This window comes from Argiope bruennichi, chromosome X1 (assembly GCF_947563725.1).
Source record: "Argiope bruennichi chromosome X1, qqArgBrue1.1, whole genome shotgun sequence".
In the NCBI taxonomy this organism is placed as follows: Eukaryota; Metazoa; Arthropoda; class Arachnida; order Araneae; family Araneidae; genus Argiope; species Argiope bruennichi.
This window is the reverse complement of record NC_079162.1, coordinates 94,352,007-94,364,022: the sequence shown is the minus strand read 5'-3', so window position 1 is coordinate 94,364,022 and position 12,016 is coordinate 94,352,007. Positions and strand designations below refer to the sequence as shown.

The window sequence follows — 12,016 nt, the reverse complement described above, 5'->3', positions numbered from 1 at the left end:
AGTATTCAGTTGGATTAAGAGTTCCCGAAAGCGTTTTCAAGATTTTTCCATAATGCACGCCCACACAATGTGATCTTTATCATTTCTTTTGTCATTCTTTGTTTGTTATCTGTCTTTGGAACGTCCTTTTGCGAAAGTTTATTCAGTTAATCTAATGGAGCTTACCCACCACCAATTTTGTGCAATTTACGAAGGCATTTGTATACGATTGATTTACCTTCGTTTTAAAATATGTAAATCGAAAATACTTAGTTTCTTTTTGTTTGGCTCAGTTTCGTTGTTTGCTTATTGATTTATTTTGTTTTTGTTTGCGAGATTGACGATGCAAAAAGCGTAAAATCATCTGATTTTGGAAAGAAAGAAGCAGAGTATTTTTAATGAAAAAAATTTATCAGGGGACAAATCATTTCAAAACTGATATTAAGATGAACCAGTTGAAATCAGATATTCATACAAATTGTCTCATTTCAAAAAAATAGTCTAAATAGCTATAGCAAATTATTTAAATAATTGTATTAAATTTAATTTTATTCAGTCATTCATTATCCTTCCAATTCCGAATTTTTAAAATTTTTGAATATACATGCAACATTTACAGGCAAATTCAATTTCTTTTCCAATAAAACGAATTATAACATTATAATGACATATGGTGGTGATAAATCTAATTCTGCTTTAATATTTAAAAAAGCCCATGTCAAAACAACCTTAAAACTCATAAGTTGCCATATCAGATTGCAATCTTAGAGTTAAATATGAGAATGCATCGCCTTCCTCGGAAAGTTTCAAGAGAAACTGACCTACAAGTGTGTTTTCCTAGGAAGAAAACAAGCAATTATTTCACCAAGCATATCGTTGCTAAATCTCATATTTGTCTACCAACTTTTGAATAATGCTGATTAAAAGTATGACCACAAAATAGATCCCATTAATGTCTTCCTCTTATTCATATTCCTCAATTATGCCGTACTTAACCTACTGGATCATAATTGTATTATTTAGCGTCATAATTTTTTAATATAGTTCATTTAAATCTATCTATAAACCGCTAAAATTGTATAATATAACTGAGACGCAATTCCGCAATTGCCAGAAACAAGAAGATTTCTGCGTTCATTTCTTTTTCGCTTTACGAAGATATAGATATAAGTCCATTAAAAATAGGCCTACGCATATGGGCGTTGTACTTTTATGTCGTCTGGGCATAAAGAGCTTCAAACAGTAAAAATTTAAGAAACTTTGTATTGAAATAACGAACAGAAAATTACAATAGTTGGTAAGATAATATCTCGCCTTCAAATGTTTAATGAATTTCAACCCGTTAAACCGGTATGGAATGGAAGCATATAATGTTTAAAGAAAGCATACTTTTCATTATTTTCTGAAATATATTTTTATATTTTCAATTGGCCTTTGAAAAGGAATGCATGCTTTCCTTTGAATACTGTATTCATAAACTGATAGTAATTTTCCTCTGATTTAAAAACTATTGTACTGCTTTTATTCAAATAATCAAATTAAGCTGTAATATTTGTATGGAGGACTCTAAAACTACAATAGCGACCTCATTAAGATTGCATAGAAAATATTTACGATAATTTTTAAATCATATGCGTCTGTCCGCTTCTATCAGAAAAAAAAACCCTTAAAAATAATTTTAAAAAAATCAAATTAATACATTCAAATTAATTTTTCTATATATACCAACATTTATACTATTTATTTTTTCTTTGTTTATCATTATTTATAAGTCCTTAAAAACTTTTTAATATAAAAAAAGAGAAAAATTTAATAACCCCTGCTTCAGAATGATGTCAATCATTCCAACGACTGTAAACATGTCCTTGTAAACACTTGTACTTTCATTATTTGTTATCTATAATAGATTCTCCAAAATCATCGTTTAATTTTCGGTTACATTTCCTTTATTCGTTATTTCTTGATTAACAATATTTATACATTTTTAATCTAAAATAATTGTAACATTGATATAATCACATCTTAAGTGCGAATATATATTTAACATTGCATAAAATATCAAAACTATTTTCAGTATTTTTAAATAATCAGAATCAACGAAATAACCATATACACTCAGATTTTTAAGTTGGTATTTTGATATTTCTTTGACTTATTAGATGAACTTTAGTAGTTGAATATAGTTGAAACTTTACTTTAAGATTTTATCTTCTTCCACTTTTCCATAAAACCTGGTAACCAAATGAGACTTTAAAACTATTTTCGAATTGCAGAGCTCTTAAGAAACATCGAAGAGTACGTTCTATAATTAGTCATTTAAAAATAGTTTTATATTTAATGAAAAAATGAAGATTTTTTAACTGATAAAAAGGATCAATTAATGCTCAGTAAGTGACAGTCAACCTCTAAAACCTTCTTCTTCTTTGCATAAGGATTTCTTTCATGCACAAGTTCTTATAGATGTTTCTAAATATGTGTTTTCCGCTCTTAGCTTCAGCTTCTGTATTATCGCTGCACGTTTGTCAGATTAATCTTTTTAATAGTTTATATGCTTCTCTGGTTTCATTCATTATTTTTCAACATAATTGTACATAATTAATTTATTGTAATTGCATTTCAACATAATTAATGTTATCATTAATTATAATGATAACATAATTGTGTATGCCTGCAATTTAAACAAATATTGATTATTTTTCTTTTCTTTTTAGTTTCTTCGAAAGAAGTTTTATTGATTTTGAAGCTGAATCGTTAAAGACATATATGAAAGTAATTAATTATACCTTTTTTTACAGATTTTATGCTTAATTTAAGATGTTCATCGAATTTTAGCGAATAAAAAAGCAGCTTTCCATCAAAAGTTGACAGCAGCAACGTTTTGGAAGAGATTGACTGTACATCTTAATGCACTAATTACAGAATTCAAATTAAATTCATCGACTGAGAAATTTTATTATTCAGAATTTTCGAAATTGGAATCGATTCTTCTTATTTGTATTCGAAATGAAATCGTTGAGCATTTCCTCGTTGCTATTATTTTTTCTTTTTACCTTAAATAAAATTTTATATTTTGTATGTTGATAGATTTTTTTAATATTTTGTAGACAGAATTTTAAATAAAATTTAGATAGGATTTTTTAATATTTTGTAGATAGGATTTTAAATAAGATAGAATTTGTTTATGTTTTATCATAATATGCTCAGACAAAAATACTAAATAAATGAAAAAATTAAAATTAAAATGCATAAACACTTTTATTAACCCTTATGTTCATTTTGTATAGTATACCATACATACAACTTTATAAAAATATACTACCACTATAAAATAAAAATATATATAAAATATAAAATGAGCTACCTATATACATTTTTTTTTTTTTTTTGCTTTTCTTCAAAAAAGCAATCTTACCACGATAAGGGTTAATTGTACAAACCGAAAACCCATCTAGTTATTTCCCTTAAAAATTAATTCCTTTTATCTGTTCTTAAAAATTGTATTTTTGCAGATAAATATATTAAAGTGCATTAAATATATATATATATATATATATATATATATATATATATATATATATATATATATATATATATATATATATATATATATATATGTCATAAATAAAAGCAAAAACCCATCAATTTTACAATCAATCTAGAAAGTTGGGACCTAGATTATTGTAAAACGATAGTACTCTTTCCAACCTACGACTTTTCTGTAACCTAAGACATTTAGATTAATAAACCGTATTAAATGATTCACATAGAAGTTTTGTTTAAATAAAAATTTATTATCTTTTCGGTTGAATCTTTGAATAACAAAGCAACGATAACTTTGAAGATTCAAACATATATTTGCAGTTTAACTAAATGCTTTTTACAGGCAATCTTTTTGTTTCGTTATTGAAAGTATTAACTCATTCTGTCAAATAAAAGCAAATTAAATTTTAATACAATGTAACTAAAAAAAATTTAATAAAATAAAATGTCAGTCTTTGTTAGTTTGTCCTTTATAAGTTGTGAACATTTGACCGTCATACACAAATATAAGAGGCCTATTTCCTTCTTTGTGTAGTAGATAAATGATCGATTGAAATGACAAGCCATAAAATTTTCCTTTAACACGATCAATTGACTTCCTTGTAAAAACGATGAATTTCTTTGAGGTGCAAGAGTTGATTTTAAGGTGAAGAGTCAAATGTCTAGAACGCGTCAAAATTTATTTTTGAATTTCCAAAACTCAATTTATACTAAACAATTTAATCTCAACCTGGAATTGTTTAAATTTATATCATTATTTCATTTAAATGCCTATTTTAAATTCTGTTTATTTTAACTGCTTTAAGTATCAAAACTATTTTCTTACATCTTAAAGCTATTCCTTTAATTATAAGTTTAATTCTTATAGCTCAATTTTCAGTTTTATATATAAAGATTAAAAATTTTCAAATTCTAATTATTATCAAAATTTTCAGAATGTAATTACGATCTTATTAGTTCACACCTAGTACAGAAGTAGATGATCCTTTCCCTACAGCAAATAATGGATCATCCAATTAGATAGATTATCCGAATCATAGGCGTAGATCATGGCTAACGAAGTGTTAAAGTAAATGATTCTTTCCCTACAGCAAATAATGGATCATCCAATTAGATAGATTATCCGAATCATAGGCGTAGATCATGGCTAACGAAGTGTTAAAGTAAATGATTCTTTCCCTACAGCAAATAATGGATCATCCAATTAGATAGATTATCCGAATCATAGGCGTAGATTATGGCTAACGAAGTGTTAAATATGAATACTGCCTTAATCGTTTCTCATAAAAATGTATTTAAAATAATCTATTCCAAAGTAAATCAAATCTTAATTTGAAATACATAAGATACGAATATTATCTTTTACAGAATCTTTTAAATGGAATCATATTAATAAATGACATTTAATGCAATTATAAACCAATAACGTTTATCATAATAATCTTTGCCGAATGAATTTTCTACAAAGATTTTTTATAATAATTCATATATTCTCTCCTTTTTCTAACAAAATTATCGCTAAGAATTTCAGACAGCTCTTCAAATAATTTTGAGGGTTGATTTCTAAAATTAACGCTTTATTTTCAAAGCACACGATTGCTGTTCTAGAAGAAACATGCCTTTCAATCACCCGGCCAATAAATGGATATATACGAACCTAAAAGAATGTCGAAAAGTATATTTCACTTTAGAAATGCCGAAATAATACTAATTTTTCAAGATATGTTGCTCAAGAAAATCAGGCTCGGTGATGATACTATTTTTATTACTCAGGGCCATAAAAACCACATATTCTGTTTATGAAAATATTAATTATTCACTGAAGACAGATGCTACAGAACAATAAGCTATAAAAAGCTAGATTCCTGGAAACAGAAGTAAACAGTAAATGCCACTACACACAAGATTTCTGAATTAGCGAAATGCGAGAAAATTGAACAGAAAAATGAAGCGCTCCTCGTTGTGTGTAAACAAACTGAACAATTGATTTCAACATCAGTTAGGAAAATTCGCTACTAATTATTGCCAATTCAGCGATGTCGTCACTTTTCAGTAATATGGGAAATATTAGTTACAGCATTAATTTTAATTCTACTGTTAAAAGTTATTCATATCTATATCACTTTAGTTTTTCCTTTTTAATATAATGTTTGGATAAAATTTAATTATTTATTCATAAAATAATATGTTTATTACATTTTTTCAGTAAGAATAGCACATATTTTTAATAAAGGCATTTGAATTAAAAGTGCGAAAAATTATAGTTAATTAATTTTAATTAATTTTGCAATGTAACGCAGCTCAAAATTAATCAAATCGTGCAGTGTAAGATTAAAATATTGGCATTAATATTGTTTTCTCTTAATTTCATTTATAAAGTTAATTCTTACTTTAACACTAATTAAACTAGGAAAAATTTAAAAATAACCAAACTTCAAAATAAAAATTCACATGGGAATTTTTATTTTACTTGGAATTTGAGTTGCTTTTTCCAGTTTAATGGTGCCAAAGAATATTTTTCTTAAGTTATTAAATATATTTTATATTAAAACATATCCAATTTCAGCTAAAATGACTAGGTTTATATTTCATTAAAAAACTGAACAAAAATTTTACCCTCAATGGAATCATGGGATATAATGATAGAATTTCATTATTTGGAATTAATATAACTAAAAAAATATAATTTTATTGTTGCTGTTTTAAAGTAAATTCTGAACAATTTAATAATTAATTCATAGAACAATTTGCTAATTACATTTTTGATAATCGTATTTTATTTAATTTCGTTCATTATATTATTTAGAACTTAATATTTTTAATAATTTATTAATGCAAGAAGTTAGTTCTTAATTTAAAACCAACTAAATCAAAATACTCAATCTTTAATTCAATTGGTAATTTTAATTTAATTGGACCTTGAGTAACGTTTGTTCTGGTTTAAAGATGACAAAAACATTTTAAATATCATATTAGTTATACTTTATTTTTTGATTAATTATTAATACAGATCCAATTTCAATTGAATTAATATTATTATTTTTCATTAAAAAAAACTATATTAACATTTCTGTCCACAATTTCATTTTAGAGATATTTTAACAAGACTATTCTATCATATAATGATCGATTGAAATTTGCACAACTTACCAACAAGCAACGTTCAGTCACAATAAATGAATAAAGGCAAAAAATACTTAAGTCGAAAAGAAACAAAACAAAAGTTTCGTTAACTCAACAAATGTCACTTTTCTCACTAGTCATGTCTAGCACCAATTTCGTTTCGTTTAGTGTCGAAACCACTTTTGCAACAATTTTGTATCTCCTGTAGAGAATTAAAAATTAAGCTTCTCTATTTCATTATTTCAACATTAATGACAACATTTTAACGCGTTGTTTTTATACTATAAGTAATAACTTAAACGAATAAAGATTTGAGAAGATAAAGAAAATAAATAAAATACATACAAATAAATGAAATACAATACAAAAGGGCTTCTCTAATTAAAGAAAATATCCTTTTTATCAATAGCCATACAATGTACTTATTAAGTTATTCTAACTATCCTAACCACAAAACCAAAAATTCGATTAACCGCAGAGAAAAAAAATGAAGATCCGTTTAAAAAAAAATCCAATAATTTTCACTATTTCAAGAATAAAAAGCAAAATTCCCATCCATTAGCATTTTAATTCTAGAAATTAGGAATTAAACGAATGATATTGCGAAGAGACAATCAGGAGGAGCGAAAAAGTTTACCTGTGGATTTGTGGGCGACCGTCAAGGAAGTGGCAGATGAAGGAAGGCTGCAATATGGGTCAGTGGCTCAGACGAAACGGGTTCTTCAGGAAAGCTCTCAGCGGGTCAAGTTGAAGGACTGACAACATATGTAGGAAGATTTATAATCATTAAGATTCAATTAAACCCTGCGATATTACTCTATTAATCTAAAAAAGAGAGACATTTAAAATAAGTTTTAAGTATAAATATCTCTCTTTCAGATAAAGAAAAAAAAATCATTTGGATAAATTTATAGAGGAAAGATTTTTCATCATAATAATATATTTCCTTTTGTGAAATCCTTTTGTTCTGACAGGACTGTCTCATGTGTTTTATATATCTCAATATCTTGCTCAATACCAGAATTTCTTAAATCACAGTTGCGACAACGTCAAATTGATGTTTGGTTACATAATTAAATTCGGGGGTCGCTGGGATTTCCTTGCCTCTCGTTTTCGTCAGATTTTTTCAATATTATACAATACATTAAACTAAGAAAAGAGCCTTTGATTCAAATTTTCCATAAAAATTTCTCTTTTATAATTTATCCCCCCCCCTCCATAATTCTTTTCCAATAAAGATTGGTAAATATTTTTCGGACGAAAATGAGGTGAAAGACATATTATTTTACAGAAGAGAATTGCAAACGAATCTAGTGCGATAACCTTTATTCTATATTTATAGCGATAATGATTATAATTTATATACTTATAGATTTATATTAGTGTCAATATTATTTATAACGTAGATCTTTCAGAGTAGAAATTAATTTAAGAGAGAGTTTATACATTTCATTTTCATTTTTTTTTCCTTAAATAAAAATTTAGATTAGAAAAGCAACTAAATTAAAACGAAATGCTTTTTCAATCAACGTTCAAATTTATCATTTAAAATTTAAATGAATTTCTGTGAATTTATATGTTTTGAATTAAGAAATATTTAAATTTCTTTATTGTATTTCTATTTTATATTACTGCTTAAATATTTATTTAAAAAAAATTTTAACCTTTTTTTTCATAGCTCTCTCGTAACTTCGTAACAAATGTGAAATAATTCAGGATGTGGTCATGTACATGTTATGAGTAAAAAAATTTCTATAATGAATTATTATTGTTTTCATTTTTTTACTTACAATTGATTGACTTCTAGAATTGTCTTATTTTTTTTAAAAAAACGGAACAATAAAAACTGTTCCTGTGTGGAATATAGAAAAATCCTAAATTATGAGATTTATGTATAATATTTACGATTTATAAATGGATGTACAGATTTATGTCAAAATATCTATAAAAACAATTATTAAAATTATATTTTCTTTAATAAAGCATCTAATTATTTGATACAACATATATCTTCTAAAAAGGAAATTAAATAAAAAGTCTTTTCATAGAGTATTTTGAAACTTCAAAACGAAAACTGTTATTCCGAGAACAGAATGATTCATTGAGCAAATATCATCTCTGCTATAAGAGCAATCTATGAAAACACAACCAAGAAAATTCAATTTGTAAGTAAAATATATGGGGTACATTTTATTCTGTTTTAACAGTATGTGTGTATGTGCTTCACAGATTGATTATGATCGTCCAAATCTTTCATTCCTTTAAATGAATCCTTTAATTCATTCTGTTTTATTCATTTAACCATACAGTCCATGACTTTTTATTTTTTATTAAAAAATATGTGTGTTTTGAATAGCTTGAATAGCTGAAATTTTTAAAAATATTAAAATGTGCCAAACGGTTACATTATAAATTAAACAACATCTCAGCGGCAGAAATCATATTATAACAATTCTGCAATAAAAATAAAACTCCCTTTTTCCAATATATTTATATGAAGCAAAATAAAAGTATTTTGACTATATTTTTAATGGTAGAACTATTCATACAGCAGCCGTCCTGGTATTTTTACAAGTTTCCAGTTTAAATCTAATTCGAGAACAACTTTTATATTGTATTGGCATTTTCTACAAATTTTTATCAAAAAGTATTTAAAAAAGGATTTCCAAACATTCAGTGTTACCCTTTGGAGTAGTCATAGGAAATTTATAAATATGAATAAAAACATGTAGCTAAATGGCTACACGATGCACTGAAGGGTTAAATAAGTATATTTATATGAAGCAAAATAAAAGTGTTTTGACTATATTTTTAATGGTAGAACTATTCATACAGCAGCCGTCCTGGTATTTTTACTAGTTTCCAGTTTAAATCTAATTCGAGAACAACTTTTATATTGTATTGGCATTTTCTACAAATTTTTATCAAAAAGTATTTAAAAAAGGATTTCCAAACATTCAATGTTACCCTTTGGAGTAGTCATATGAAATTTATAAATATAAATAAAAACATGTAGCTAAAAGGCTACACGATGCACTGAAGGGTTAAATAAGTCCTTTTCTAAAAGCATTTGATTTCATGAAAATAACTTTCGTAGTGAAATAAATGTAAATTATTTTTAAATAATTGCTTTTGCATATCTATAAAAATGTTGAAGGAATATCAACTGAGTTACTTATTTATCTTTCATGAAAAATGTTTGATTATACGAATGAGTTAATAAAGCATTTGTTAATTCATCCACTTCCATGCCAGTCAATACTCATAGAGAAAAGTATTTCTATTGAAAAAAAGAGATTTTCTGTTAACTATTACCCATGTTATGCTGAATTAACTTTAACCACTGATTACACAACCTTTTATAGCTTTTTAAAGATATGCAGATAACTTTCAGGTAAGTACGTAAGCATATTTATAAAAAGGGAGAAATTTACATTCCGTCTTATGCAAATTCCTTCTTTTATTGACTCATAATGTTATTCATTGCATCAATAAAAGAATGTTTTTTCTTCAAATAAGTAACACGTGTCTAAATTTAAGATTTTGAGAATTTTACTCGTTTATTTCATATGATGTAATAATATGAATAAATTAAATAAAATCGCTAAGAAATAAAAGCCTTTTCTCTCGTAATCAGAATTTAAAGTCAATTTTATAAACACATTTCACTCAGTAGATAAACTAAGTGTATTTCTGTGGTATTACTTTTGCTTGCATTACAATAAATAAAATGTAATTATATGCACAATTTGCAAACCTCGATTTAACGGACCTCAGATCAATGGACTTCGGATTTAACGGGCAGAATTTGACTGTTGCTCTGAAGCTATCATTTGCTAAAATGATATAGAAATTAATTATTTTACATTTATATCATAACTGCAGTTTTAAATATAATGAACTGGTTGCTCTTCTCAACGGAACTTTCATCAACGTAGCAATCTTTCAATTTTACTGAATCCTTTCAGCCCGATAAGTCCATTAAATCGAAAGTTTACTGTATATTTCGAATATTAAAACTAAATATAATTCAAACATTTTATGGTAGAACTTATGTTTAATCTACTAGATTGAAAATTTATTACATTCACCTCGGAAAGCTAAACTTCTTAGTAAATAAAGTAATAGGAATATTCATATATTAAGGATAAAAATTCTTCCATATATTAACTGCAATCCATTTGCATGCTTCCGGTCTCAGAAGCCATTATGAATCTGCAAGATAACTCATATATGGAGTCATAGACAAGATTATTAACTATGTACTCGAATCATCTCAAAGTAGAGAACTTGAGTACATAACTTAGAGTATTGGTTTATAGTCATAACTTATAGTTTATAGTTATAACTTATTAAAGAATTGTTAATATTTCAGACATATATATCGTTCTCTAATAATCATTTGTTTTCCTAATTAATAATTTTACTAATCATTTCATTCTATAATAAAATTACCTTAAACACAGACGGACAGCAACCCTGGTTATCAAATTAATATTGAATTTTAATTAACAATGCAAAAATTTTTATTCTACAATAAGGTTGAAGAAGACCCAAATTGCAAATGAATCATTTTTTAACGTGAAATCCTTTAATTGTTATTTTAAGTAATTTTTTTTATAGGGACAATAGCAAAATGATTCAAATTTAATAGAGTTTCAAATAATTTTGGTTCCAAATGCGAATTTTAGATTTATAAAAGTACATCTTTGCCCAAATTTCTTTTTTCTCAATAAAAAGAAACAGAAGTTCTCGTATTAAAATAATCTTTTTTTAAATTTTTATCAGTCTTCTTTCAAGGAAAAGGTCAGGATCAGACTTACAAAACCTAAAAAATATTTAAAAAATAGCTACGAATTACATACCTTTTCTGTTTGCTGTGTTATAAAACCCGTGCCTGAGCATCTTCGAGAAGAATAAGAAGTTGGGTTTGTTGTAATCCCATCGAAATCTATCGAACCAACTACGCAGAGAGGCAGAACACACAAGCGGAAAGAATTGTAGTCCGCAAACAAACACAGGTGTAATTTAGGATTTATTCTGAACTTTTCCCTAATAGTAGCTCAAATAAAATAACAATGGATCATATATCAGTATTGAATACTCCGTCACAAAAATATGAAAATGAAGAGCACTCTTTCATTTGAAAATGTCAAATGCAATATTACATTTTTTTTATGCGCTGTGTATCGAAAAAGGAAGGAATAAAACAGATCCTCGTAAATTATGCGTTTTGATAAAAGATCGTTAACTAGGACAATGTTCAGAATATAAAAGTTAGATCCGAAAGGGTATATTTCTAATCTATGATAGAATTTAAGATGGAAAATTCTAAATTTGAATTATATATTTTGATAAATAATTGTTAACTAGG

The 12,016-nt window shown here is 26.2% G+C and overlaps 1 protein-coding gene across 1 annotated transcript in view; it reads right to left on the bottom strand.

The window, feature by feature from the left end:
* LOC129958764 (uncharacterized) overlaps nt 1-11,621 on the bottom strand; it is a 40,465-nt gene extending 28,844 nt beyond the window's left edge. The window contains exons 1-2 of the mRNA XM_056071437.1: nt 11,508-11,621; nt 7,280-7,397 (exon numbers count right to left, since the gene is read on the bottom strand). The gene's annotated coding sequence lies outside the window, so the exon portion shown is untranslated. The remainder of the gene's footprint in view (nt 1-7,279; nt 7,398-11,507) is intronic.
* Between the last annotated feature and the right edge of the window lie 395 nt (nt 11,622-12,016).